The following is a 13,589-nucleotide window of genomic DNA, read 5'->3' on the forward strand; positions in this document are numbered from 1 at the left end:
GAGGGACTGGGAGGTCATTTCTATTGGTGGTTCCTCGTCGGAGGATATTCACCGTGGGGCCTCCGACAACGAGTCCTCTTCTTCGGAGAGGGTGAGGGTTTCGTGCCGTATTGGTGGGGGAACTTCTCGCCCTCGTGGGAGAGCACAACCTTCCATTGCTTTTGGGGAGCCTGTCCCGGTTATTATGATCCTCCCCACTTCTGCTTCTTGGGGTGTAAGGAGATGTAGTGGCAGTGGAGATGGCAGGGCGTCTCCCTTCACGATGTAGTCATAGTGCTGGGTCGTCGTCGTCCACACTTGTTGTTGCTGGTTATGAGTGGGTAAGGGACAATATTCTGAAATATAAGTCCTTTGTCACCTTTGCGGTGAGTATCGTTGCTCTTCAATGCCAAGTGACGCTAGCAAGCCTTGAGGGCTCCTGCAAGATAGTCGTTCAGGCTTGCGACTTCTCGTTCTTGAGGGCGGTGTTTGGTAGTCCGCCTTTCTTCTTTATGTATAGGTGTTTGTTTGAGGTCCTGGGTCTCATTCTCCCCTTGACCGCTTTCTAGTGTGCTCTGCTTGAGCAGTTGAATGTGTCTCCTTCTCAGCTCCACCCAAATAGTTGGGCAATGGTGAGAGCCTTTGAAATTCTGTGCCCTTTCTTCAACATTCGACCTAGTGTGCCGGTTTTCTTGTTTTTCTTTCAAATAAAGCCGACTGGCAAGATTGGTTGGATCTCCTTGAACAACGTGTCCAAGAAGCTATTTGAGTTTGACTCACATGTCTTTTTCCATTTTAAGGACCATTTCTTTAAGGTCCTGGCTACTGGTGTCATGGTTGATGGTCTGCCTTTGATATTCAGTAGGGACGGGGAGCCCCACTTCACATTTTACTGGCAGTTTGACCCTACTAGGTTCTAGTCATTTGACGAGGATCTGTTGACCCATGTTGAGAGGGTTGACAAAGCTATTTTGGAGTAGCTGTCGGCCTTGCTAAATGCGTGGGCCATTCTGTCTCTTCCTTCGACGAGCAATCCCCTTGCTACCTTGGACGATAAAGTGCCTAACCTTGTCCTCTTTTGTGTCCGAGGTTGGTGTCGGCCGAAACTAACACTTGCTTGTGTTGTTGCTGCTTGTTTTGTAGGTATTATGGGTGACTTCGCTTGGAGGCCACTTGTGAAGCAGGTCGAACCTACGGGTGGGATTGTGCCACTATTTGTTAGCCCTATTGTTATTGTTGCTAAGGTCACCCCCAACGCCCCTTCCTCTGCTTTGGCAAAGAGGAAATAGGATGATGGTGCTGGGCCGTCTAGCCATAAAAATATGAGCCTTCGTGCCTTGAAGCAAGTTGTAGGGTTGACGCCTAGTGCGGGTCTCCCTTCAAGTGTGCAAAATGTGCCTTCGACTCCACCAACCGTCGAGGCTTCTGCTGCTAATGCTGTTACTCCTTCCCCTTCACCTCCTCTTGTTGTTCCTCTTCAGGAGGCCACTCCTGTTGTTGCTAAAGTTAGTGTGCTAGCTGCTTTGGTTGGTTCTGTTGTGACGCCGCCATCCACCGTTATTACACCTTTGCTGAGTGTCGGTGTGGCGACCACCAGTGCTCCTGTGGTGTCTCCTCCTTCCTTTTTGGCATTGCCTTCTTCATCTTCTCGCCCCCGTGTCTTCTTAGATTATCTGTACACCTCTAGTGATGCTGATTCACTGTGGGGTGCAAGTTACAAGCCGGAGCAGAAAACCCCAACTAGCTTTGTGTCATCCTTTGATAAGAACCTTATTAGGTCAGCTGGAGTGCAGAACGCTACAGATTCTTTCTCTAGAGAAGTTTGACAATTCTAGAAGAGAACAAACAACGACACAAAGAGGCTTTGCACAAGGTGGCATCTTTGGAAGTGGAGGTTGCCAAATGGAAGGCTACTGCTCGCAATGTTTAGAGAGTGGAGTGCCCTGACGTGGCTAACTCCACCATCGCCTTTGTTGAGGCCGTAAAGTTGAACTGCCAATTGTCTTCCAAAGTTGGTGGTGTGTTGGCCAAGTTGCTGCACGCCAGGTTGGATGGTGATGAATTGTTCAAATGCTGCAAGGACTTGCAGGTGGAGAAAAAAGACCTTGCTGGCAAAGCGGAGGGACTACAACAGAGAGGGGCGGGCTTGCGAAGGTGGTTGCTGATTTGAAGGTCTGGCTTAAAGAGTCAGAGTTCAAGCTAGAGGAGTTCGAGCTGCAGGCTGCTAGGGAAAAGGAGGCCAACAAAGAGCTTGAGGAGGAGCTACTTATTTACAAGAAGGAGGTCATGGAGCATCATGAAAAAGGATTCAACAAGACCATCAAGCAGGCCGAGTTCTTCACCAAGGACCTTGAGTTGGGTCTCTTTGACCCTTTCAAGGATGTGAATGATGGTGTTCTGATTGACGAGGAGGAAATTGCTAGGGAGGAGGAAGCTGTTGATGAGGAGCACGGTGTTGCGGAGCAAGGCGATGATGCCTGTGTCTAGGCTACCTTTTGTTTATCTTCTTTTCTTTTGCATGGTTGGATTTTGGCCGTATAGGCCTTGTAATGTTGACAATTATTTTTATTTTTCTTCAATGCACATGCTTTCCTTTGATGACGAATTTCACACTATTTATGTATGTCTTGTGTGTATGTCATGTAGGTTGCCTTTGTCTATGCAACATGTTGGATCAAGTGGCCTCGGAATAATTAAGAAGGGGGGGGGGATTGAATTAATTATTAATGTACCTTGACTATTTAAAAATCTATCCTTCTTATTGTACTAGATTTAATTAGGCTTTTACTACCAAGTTAAGAAATTAAAGAACAGTAATTGAAACTTAACCAAAAGTAAAAGCGATAATTAAAGTGCATAACGGAAATTAAAGAGTGTAGGGAAGAAGAAGACAAACACAAGAATTTATACTGGTTCGGCAACAACCCGTGCCTACATCCAGTCCCCAAGCGACCTACAGTCCTTGAGATTTCTTTTCAACCTTGTAAAAACCTTTACAAGTAAAGGTCCACAAGGGATGTACCCTCCCTTGTTCTCTTTGAACAACCAAGTGGATGTACCCTCCACTTGAACTGATCCACAAGAGATGTACCCTCTCTTGTTCTCAGTTACAACAACCCAAGTAGATGTACCCTCTACTTGTACCACAAAGGATGTACCCTCTAATGTGTTAAGACAAAGTTCTCAGGAAGTTAGTCCTTTGAATCTTTGTGAAGGGGAAACAAAAGATATCTCAAGCGGTTAGTCCTTTGAAATCTTTTGTATAAGGGAAAGGGAAGAATCAAAAGAATTCTCAGACTGTGTCGTTTTGAATTCTTTGACAAGGGAGAAGGGAGACACAAAAGAATTCAGACGGTTAGTCCTTTGTTCTTTTGGAAAAGGGAGAAGAGAGACACAAAAAGAATTCAGGCGATTAGTCCTTGTTGAATTCTTTTTGGCAAAGGGAAAAGAGAATGAAAAGATATAACACACTTTTGTTTTTTGTGAAAGAACAAGGTTTGGAAACTAGAAAACTTAGAAATCTTTTTGGGCAAAGGAAGAAGAAGAAGTTCAAAAAGATGTTCAAAAAGATTGTAAGAGTTATTGAAATGCAAGTCAAGGTCTTGCTTTTATAGACTCTTCATGTCTGGTCAAGAAAACCATTGGAAGAGTTATAACCTTGAGAAAAACCTGAAAACCATTGGAAGAGTTATATCTCTTGTCTTTTTATTCAAAACTTGTCACTGGTAATCGATTACCAAAACCATGTAATCAATTACACAAAGCATTTTATGAAAAGATGTGACTCTTCACAATTGAATTTTAATTTCAACGTTCAGATACACTGGTAATCGATTATTAATATATTGTAATCGATTACACCATTTAAAAAACAATTGGAACGTTGCAAATTCAGTTAAAAGCTTTTGAAATCAAACTTTGCCACTGGTAATCGATTACAGGAAACTGGTAATCGATTACCAGAGAGTAAAAACTCTGGTAACTTAGAAAATTTTGAGAAAAACTCTTGAAAAATAAAACTGTGCTATGTTTGTCTTTTGAAAAATCTTTTCAATACTTCCCTTGTGAAGTCTTCTTGATTTCTTCTCTTGAATCTTGAATTCATCTTCTCTTAAATCTTGAAATCAAACTTCTCTTGATTCTTGAATCTTCTTGATTTCTTCTTATGAAACTTGAAATTAAACTTGATCTTGAACTTGTTGACTCAATCTTGAAATCATTCTCTTGGGCCTTTTGTCATCATCTTTGTCATCATCAAGACTACTTGAATCAACTTGATTCATCATCATGAAGGTTGCTTCTACTCAACACTCTGTACTTGTATTAGTATGAATAGACCATCGTCATGATGAGTGTGGGATCTTTGATGGCGGAGGAAGCAAGACCTTGTCGGTGTAGAGGTAGGACCGTGGTGGTCTTGTAAAAAGTAGATGACATGAAATCATCTTAGGTTTGATTTTAACCTGTTTAAAGGTCTTGTCACCCATTTGGTGAGGCTTCCTTCTACTTTGTGGAGCTTTTTCCTTAATGCTTGTGAGGAGTATGTTTGACTTTCCCCTAGTTGAAGGTCTTGCCAACTAGTTTGGGGGTAGATTTCTTGACCTACTAAGTTTCTCCTCTGATGGTTATGAGGAGTAAGTATGACTTCCACCTGATTAAAGGTCTTGCCAAATAGTATGATGGTAGTTCATTTTGTTGAACTTGGACCTTTGATGGTGGTTATCGTAGTTTCTATGAGTGAGCGGACCAAGGGGGTGCCTTGGGTTTTGTAAGAGTGCGTACCAAGGGCAAACCTTGGGTTTTTCAAGAATGTGTACCAAGGGTGGACCTTGGGTTTTTGATATACTTGTATTCCTGCACAGATAAAAATTAGAAATAGAGAAGATCATCAAGGGTAGACCTTGCGTACCTTAAGTTCCTATGGAGATGGAACTTAGTAACAAAAAGGGCTTACCAAGGGTGAACCTTGGGTTTGTCGAGCCTTGGATCAGTGACATGTTTGCCCTGGATTTTGTCAAGCCTGTGAAGTTGTGTTGAGGCTTACCAAGGAAGAGCCTTGGATTTTGTGAACCTATGAGGATCACCAAGTGCAGAGCTTGGGTTTGACGAGTCTTATGTGCAGCACAAGCGTTGTGCTCTTACATACATGACACTCTCTGTGGATGACATATACTGGAGACGTAATGGCATGCTTTTGCATACGTGTCTCTTACAAAGTGGCACGTACTAGATACATGTTGGTGTGAATTAGTAGGACTCACCAAGGGTGGACCTTGGGTTTTGCAAGCTCTTTGGAGGATCAACCAGGGGATTGTCTGACCTGAGTTTTAGGCATCGTGCTCTTGCATACATACCACTCGCCATGGGTGGCACGTATCGGAGACATGGTGGTGTGCTCTTGCATATATATCACTCGATGTGGGTGACATATACTGGAGTCATAGAAGTGTGCTCTTGCATATACGTCACTTGTCGTGGGTGGCATATACTGGAGTCATGGTAGTGTGCTCTTGCATATACGTCACTCATCGTTGGTGGCATATACTGGAGTCTTGGTAGTATGCTCATGTGTACATGTCACTCGCCATGGGTGACATGTACTGGAGTCATAGTAGTGTGCTCATGTGTACATGTCACTCACCATGGGTGACATGTACTAGAGACATAATAGTGTGCTTGTGTGTACATGTCACTTACTATGGGTAACACGTACTGGAAACTTAGTAGTGTGCTTGTGGGTACATGTAACTCGCCGTGGGTGACACATATTGGAGACATAATAGTGTGTCCGTGCGTACATGTCATTCGCTATGGGTGACACGTACTGGAGACTTAGTAGTTTGCTTGTGCATACATGTCATTCACCGTGAGTGACACATATTGGAGACGTAATAGTGTGCTCGTGTGTACACGTCACATGTCGTGGGTGACACATACTGAAGACTTAGTACTAGAAAGAAGGCTCACTAAGGGCGGTCCTTAGGTTTTAAGATTCTTGAAGCTACGACTATGGATGTTCTTGTCTTGATAAGAAAATTATGAGAAGGAAGGGATGTAGAATTTTTATTCAATTTATTTGATTGAGTACAAATTCCCTTTATCATCCCGGATGTGCTTTGTTAAAACCTCTCAAGCCAAAACCCTAATTTTTCTATTTTTGGGATAAAAGACCTGAGTAGGAAAAAAAGTATAACATTGGGTTTGCATTTAAGTCAACTTAAGTAGAACTTTAGGTGGGTGGCGTTCCATGTTCTTGGAATTGCTATGCCATCTAGTTCTTGTAGTTTGTATGCTCCGTTGTCAAGGCTGGCTGTGACACTGAATGGGCATTCCCAGTTGGGACTAAGCTTTCCCGCTCGGGAATATTTTCTGGCTTCACCTCCGACTCACCAGACGAGGTCACCAAGTTGAAAGGCTCGTGGTTGAACCTTTGTATTATATCTTCTTGCTGCTCAGAGTTTGGCAGCTTCTTCCCCGATCCTCGCCATTTCTTGGACTTCGTCTACAGTCTCAAGTTCAACCTTCATATTTTCTTCATTTTGTTGTTGCTGGAATAGCAGTCTCCTTGTCGACGGTTCCCCGACTTCAATAGGGATCATGGCGTCTGTGTCATATGTGAGTCTATAAGGACTTTCATTGGTTGTTGTATGGGGTGAACAGTGGCACACCAAAAGTATGCCGGTGATGCAATCCTACTGATGTGTCATCATTTTCTCCTATTTCTTAACCCTTTTTGTCACCATTTTAATTACTGATTAGCCTTAATTGTCAAATTAATTATGCAGTTTTATCATTTGGGCCTACTAGACTAATTTTGTGTTTTTAATTTAATTTCAGGAGAATTATAAGCAATTGGGCTTGAATCCGAAATTGGGCTTGAATCCAGAATTGGGCTTGGATTTGAAGAGAGCAGACAATTTTATTCTACCAAATCTTATCTTATCCAGATTTTATCTCATCTAGATATTATTTCATCTAGATTTTATCTTATCTTATCTTATCTAGATTTTATTTCATCTAGATTTTATTTTATCAAATCTTATCTTATCTTGTCCAGATTTTATTTTATTAATGGACTTGGACTTAAACAGATTTGTAAGCTTTGGGGCTGAGAACCTATATAACAACACCAAGGTTTTAGTTTAGGGACCCTTTTTCATTTTGGGGAGAGAGAATAATTTTAGGTTTTGCAATTCCAGTTTTTACTATTCACATAGCAATAAAATTCGTTTTCTGCTTCAATCTGAAATTTCGTTTTATGCTTCAATCTGCAATTTCATTTTCTACTGATTAATGGAAGACTAAGTCTCCAGCGTTGTTTTCTCTTGAGGATCAAGCACAACTCTCTTTGAGGTTTTATTATTACTATTGAATTCTGATAAGCTTTTCCTCTTCATCAATTACTCTGTATTTGTTGCTATTAATCCATGCATGTTTAGTGCTTGATTAATTGTCTCTCCGCTTAATTTACGTTTATGCTCAATGATCAGTTTTGTTCATGATTAATTGGTGTATGTGTTGCTTAATCACATAATGACAGGCCTTATGTTAAATTTCGCTTAGTAATTTAATTTAGGGTTGGATTAAGTGGTTGAACTGATAAAGGATAAATTCTCGTAACCTAGGATAAGAGACTTGCTTGTGAGTCAAGGGGAAACAACGTGTTTTAATTCTGATATTTTCTAATTAAATTTGCTCACTGTTTAATTTACAAAAACAAACAACCCCACTCCCAATTCGTTACTGTTTTATTACTATCTGTTATGAATGTTTGGTTGACCATTGCTTGTTGGGACACGACCTAGGATCACTTTCTAGATACTGCATTTTTAATGTTTATTTGATTTGGGTACGACCTCGATCACCTACCCCCCAAGGCTATTGGATAGAAGACTCCAAGAGAATTGGGCTAGAGCTACTAAAGAAGGCCCTAGGATTCTCATGAACCTTAGGGTAGATTTTTGAGCCCATGGGTCAAGGTTGGATCCACTCTTCTTTGTAAATATTAGAATAGGTTTTTCCTTCTTTTGGGCCTTGTATTTTGGTCATTCTAGTAGTATAGGGTTTTAGCCTTGTGTTTCAGGGCATTTTGAGTAGTCTTTGTAGTAGGGACTTTTTTTTTGTATTTTCATGTATTTTTGGAATTGGGGTGAGCTTAGCTATTATAGGGGGTGTGTAGCTAAGCTCTAGCTTCTCATCTCAAGGAGGTGAGCTTAGCTATTAGAGAGGTGTATGTAGCTAAGCTCTAGCTTTTTTAGGAATCTTTTCAAGGAAGCCTCTCAAGGAGGTGAGCTTAGTTATTAGAGAGGTGTGTAAGCTCTAGCTTCTCAAGAAAGTTTTCTCAAAGAAGCTTCTCAAGGAAGTTTTCTCAAGAAAGCTTCTCAAGGAAGCTACCTAGTCTATAAATAGAAGCATGTGTAACACTTGTTGTAACTTTGATGAATGAAAGTCTTATGAGACACACTTCAAAGTTCCACTTCTCTCCCTCTTTTAATCCTTCAATTTCGTTCTCCCCCCTTCTCTCTTTCTTTTCCTCCATTAAAGCATCCTCTTCAAGCTTCTTATCCAAGACACATTCATGGTGGTGAAGCTTCTTCTTCCATGGCTTATTCCCTAGTGGATGGTACCTCCCCTCTCCTCTTCTCCTTTTCCTTCCGCTCCATCTCCATGGTGAAAAATCACCATTGAAGGACCTCATTGAAGATCAAAGGTCCAGCCTCCATAGAAGCTCCACAAGCAAGCTTCCATCAAGTGGTAATTAGAGCACAAGAGCTTCAAGTAGGTGTTTCCTTAAACCTCCATTAATTTTTTGCTTTACCTTCTCTTCCATTGTTGTTTCTTCATTTTTCTCAATGTATCTCCTCACATGTCTTGTGCTAAATGTTGTTAACATGATTCTTTAGAATTTGCACCGATTAATCTTGCTATAGAAGCTAGATTTGATTTTCTATGGTTCAAATTTCTTGTTCATGTTCTTGAACCATGAGTTGTGTTGAGTTTAGGTTTCTTTGAGTTTTGTCTTGCTATTTTTTGTGGCTGAAACCTAAACCATAAAATTCTTACAAAAACATTAAAGTAGAATAGAACTTCAAAAATCTAGAGTGACTTGTTCACCTATTGTAGTTTTGTCATAGAAGTCATGAAACTTGTCACATAAGATTTCTTATGTTGTGCTAAATTTTATTTTTCTTGTTTCCTTGTCTAACTCATTTGTTCATGAGTGTATGAAATTGTTTTAACCTATTATTTGATTTGAGTCAAATCTTGCATTTTAGTTAGTCCTTAACATGTTCATTCAAAATTCTTAGAGAGTCTTTGATTGTGAACCTTTTCTTGAACTTTTAGGTTTCCTTATGATTGTTTCTATTGTGAATTTGAGTTTTGGTGAATGAATTTCAGGCTGAAATTTTGATCCTAAGTGAATATTGAACTCCTAAAACTGTGGTAAACAAACCTAGTGAGTTCAACATACATTGGAAGGTTGAAAGTAAGCCCAAGGCAATCAATATTCCATGCTAAAAAAAATTCGAAGTCTGAAATCGCTGGTGCTGGCAGCTTGGACATACAAACTTGTAAAAATTAATGAGAATTGGTCACTGCGAATTTGGAGCTAAAAGTTTTAATGAATTTTCTAGACATCTAGAAAAAAGTTATAAAAAAAGAAACAAGTGATTTGGATTAAAGGAAAAAATACGAAAAATCACACAAGTTGTAAGAAAAATCAGTATCCAGAAAAAAAAAAGGTGAAAGGGAAGTGTGTTTGTTGTTTTGGCTCAAAATTTATTCTATAATTGGTGCCAATTTTATACCAATCTTAGTTCCGAAATTTCAATTGAAAATTAGTGTGAAAACAAGTGCCAAAGCTAGAGGTTTGTTGAGTATTTTTTTTTAGTTTTTTTTACTCTACTCTAGAGCCATTCTAGGTTTCTCTTTGAGTCCTAGCTTGCTTCTATGTCCTTTTCATTGCTTTAATTGTTAAATAATCCTTGAAAAATTGTCTTGTTAAAACTCCATTGGTTTAGTTTTCATTTCATTTTTTTTGGTCTTTGTTTATCGCTTGTCTCTTTGTTTCCTTGTTTGTGAGTTGCCATATAGGGAATTGGAAAGGAGGATTAGTGCCATCCCTTGAAGAATTTGAGTCAAGAAGCAAGGGGCCAACCACCTTAAGAGCTATTGGACTAAGAAACACTCCAAATTGAGTGAATCACCAAAGATAGAACAACCACCAAAATTAAGGACCTTTTTCTAATTTTATAATTGACAATTTACTTACTTTCATTGCTTTCAATTTTGTAACAAAAAGGCCTTTCATCGGAAGTAAGTTGGGAGCCTCCAATAGGTCACCCTACTTCCATTTGTGTGTAATAATTTTAGGCAATTTTCCCTTAGGATTGTGAGTGTTTTGTTGGGAACCTTAAATGTGGTCATCCAAACACTCTTAGGATTCGCCTAGTTTACATTTCTTGCTTACTTTCATAGCTTATTTCCTTTACCTTCCATTGTCAAACCGCCTAGATAGCTTGCCTTTTACCAATTAGTTTTTACCTTATCTTTCACACCTCTTTTAGTGTTTATTTTGGCTAGTTTCAACCATAGTTTCTTTTACCTTTTGTTTTCAAACCCCCAACAAGAAAGAACCACAACTTAGAAACCAACATGAGTCTTCATTCTTCATCTAGTATTAATGGTGAGGGTTCTACTCCTAAGGACCCCTTGTATAAGATATTAGATGAGTTGAGATCCCTTAAGTTGTGGAAAGAAAAACAGGAGAGAAAAAAAAGGAAAAAAAAGAGTGGAAGAAATAAGTCAAGATGAAAAAGAGAAAATAAAGGAAGAAGAAATAAGGAAAATACTAAAAGAGTTAAGAAAAGAAAAACATGCCTCCTATAGTAGTCATAACTCTTGCAAGAGCCTAAGTGAAGAACTTCATGACTATTATGAAGAAAGGCATATGGCACATCTTAGACCTCACTCCCATTGGAGAGAAAAGGTAAGAAAGCCTCAAGAGGCTAACATTAACCTCCCATACTTCCATGGGAAGGACAATGTAGAGGCTAACTTAGATTGAAAAATAAGGGTAGAGCAACAACTTAAAAGGAAGTCTACTTCAAAATCTTATGGCTCTCACTCTTATCCAAATAAAGACCAAGGTCAAGGCATCTTAGGGGTGACACCTTCTAAGCCCAAAGATGATAAGGGGAAGACAATAGAAAAGCAACCCCTTAAGGCTAGTATACCAGAGAAGACTAGCTCCATAAAGTGCTTTAAATGTCTTGGAAGAGAGCTTACTTCTCAATGCCCCACCAAGAAAACCATGATTATGAGGGGCCAAGACATTTATAGTAGCCAAGATGAGGCTACTACTTCACCTTCCTCTAGTGAAAGTGAAGAAGCAAAAGGGGAAGAATCTAGTGAAGAAATCTACCCTTAAGAAGAAGGACAACCTTTAATGTTTAAGGAGGATTGTAAGGAGGTAAGTGTCTCCTCCAAGAGGTTAGCTAAGAAGGAAAGTCATTTTGAAATAAAGACAAATATTAAAGAAACTTCCCCTCTTAGACAACCTCCACATCTTCTCCTTTGTAAAAAGACACTTGTTAGCACTGCCACATCTCTTGGGCTTGAGGTTATTCCTCAAGTAAAGGAGTTGTTGGATGAGGGTTTGGTTCGTAAGAGCTTAAATCCTTGTGCTTTGTTGGTGCCCAAAATAGGTATTATTAGGTACCAAATCCCTACAATAAGTGATATGATGAATGTGTTGAGTGTTGTAACCCTCTTTTGTAAAATCAGTCACACACCCAACATCTTCATGATTCATGTACATAGGGACTTATTAGGTAAGTTTGTTCTTATTTTTGGTTATAATACAAACTTAGGTGCTCATATGCGACACCTTAGGTTTGTCGTATTTTTTTTGTAGGTGATGTGTCATTATTTTCTCCTATTTCTTACCCCTTTCTGTCACCATTTTAATTACTGATTAGCCTTAATTGTCAAATTAATTATGCAATTTTATCATTTGGGCCTACTTGACTAATTCTGTGTTTTCATTTAATTTCAGGAGAATTATAAGCAATTGGGCTTGGATCCGGAATTGGGCTGAACTGGCTTGGACTTGAAGAGAGCTGACAATTTTATTTGTCGTCCAATTTTATTTTATTTCATTTTTGGCTGTATTTTTGTAATTGGGCCACCAAACCTTATTGGGCCCAATAATCAGATTTGTAAGCTTTGGGGCCTGGTGATCTTTAGTGAGCCCAGCTGCTAGGGTTTTTAGGTGCTCCGGTTACTGTTCACGAGAAGGCAATTTTTAGGGTTTCATTTTCAGTTTTTTGTGTTACTGTTCACGGCATGGTACTGTTCACATAGCAATTCCAGTTTCATTTTCTGCTTCAAATTCCAGTTTCGTTTTCTACTTTTAATTCCAGTTTCGTTTTCAATTCTGTTTTCTAATTTCAGTTCATTTTCTGCCTTTGAATTCCTATTCGTTTCTGCATTTCATTTCCAATTGCAATTTCATTTTCAGTTTCTGTTTGTAGATTCATTTTCGTTTCTGTGTTGCAATTAGTTTCCAGTTGCTATGTTTCGTTTCTACTGTTAATGGAAGGTTGAATCTCTAGTGTTGTTTTCTCTTGAGGATTAAGCGTAGCTCTCTTTGAGGTTTTGTTATTAATATTAAATTCTGATAAGTTTTTCCCTTTCACCAATTATTTTGTATTTGTTGTTGATATTAATCCATGCATGCTTAATGCTTGATTAATTGTCTCGGTGCTTAATTAATGTTCATGCTTAATGGACATGTGAGAGGGATTAATAAGTGTATATGCTGCTTAATCACATAATGACAACCTTGTGTTAATTTTCGCTTAGTAAATTAGTTTCGGGTTGGATTAAGTGGTTGAACTGATTTGGGATAAATTCTCGTAACCTAGGATAAGAGACTTGCTTTTGAATCAAGGGGAAACAACATGTTTTAGTTCTGTTATCTTTTTAATTCAAGTTTGTTTGCTGTTTAAATTACAAAAACAAACAAACCCCCCCCCATTTCGTTACTGTTTTATTATTAAATGTTATGAATGTTTGTTTGATCATTGCTCGCTGGGAGACAACCTAGGATCACTTCCTAGATACTGCATTTTAATGTTTATTTGATTCGGGTACGACTCCGATTAGTAGGAATAATCAACATGAAAATACAAAAAAAGGTACGCTTTATTGCATTACTTTCCTTAATTTTTTAAATAGTGATCAAGGGGTTCCCACGGACCCTATGAGAATAAAGGTCATTCTTGATTGGCCCACTCCACCAAGTATAAGGGAAATCTGGGGCTGCCATGACTTAACAAACTTTTACAAAAGGTTTGTCCCATATTTTTCTATACTTGTAGCACCACTCATTGAGTTGGAGAGGAACCATGTTCCTTCATGGGATGATGTCCATGAAAGAGGTTTCCAAACCTTACCCTACTCTAACATACCCAACACCACTAATACATATGTTTTTATTCTTTTTACAGGTGTCGAGGGAAGGAGCCCAGAGTATGAAGAACCTCGGGATTTGAGGTAAAATCCTTTCCAAGGTGAAGGGGATGATGCAATCCTACCCCCCAAGG

Source organism: Glycine soja, chromosome 13, assembly GCF_004193775.1.
Source record: "Glycine soja cultivar W05 chromosome 13, ASM419377v2, whole genome shotgun sequence".
NCBI classification, from domain to species: domain Eukaryota; kingdom Viridiplantae; phylum Streptophyta; class Magnoliopsida; order Fabales; family Fabaceae; genus Glycine; species Glycine soja.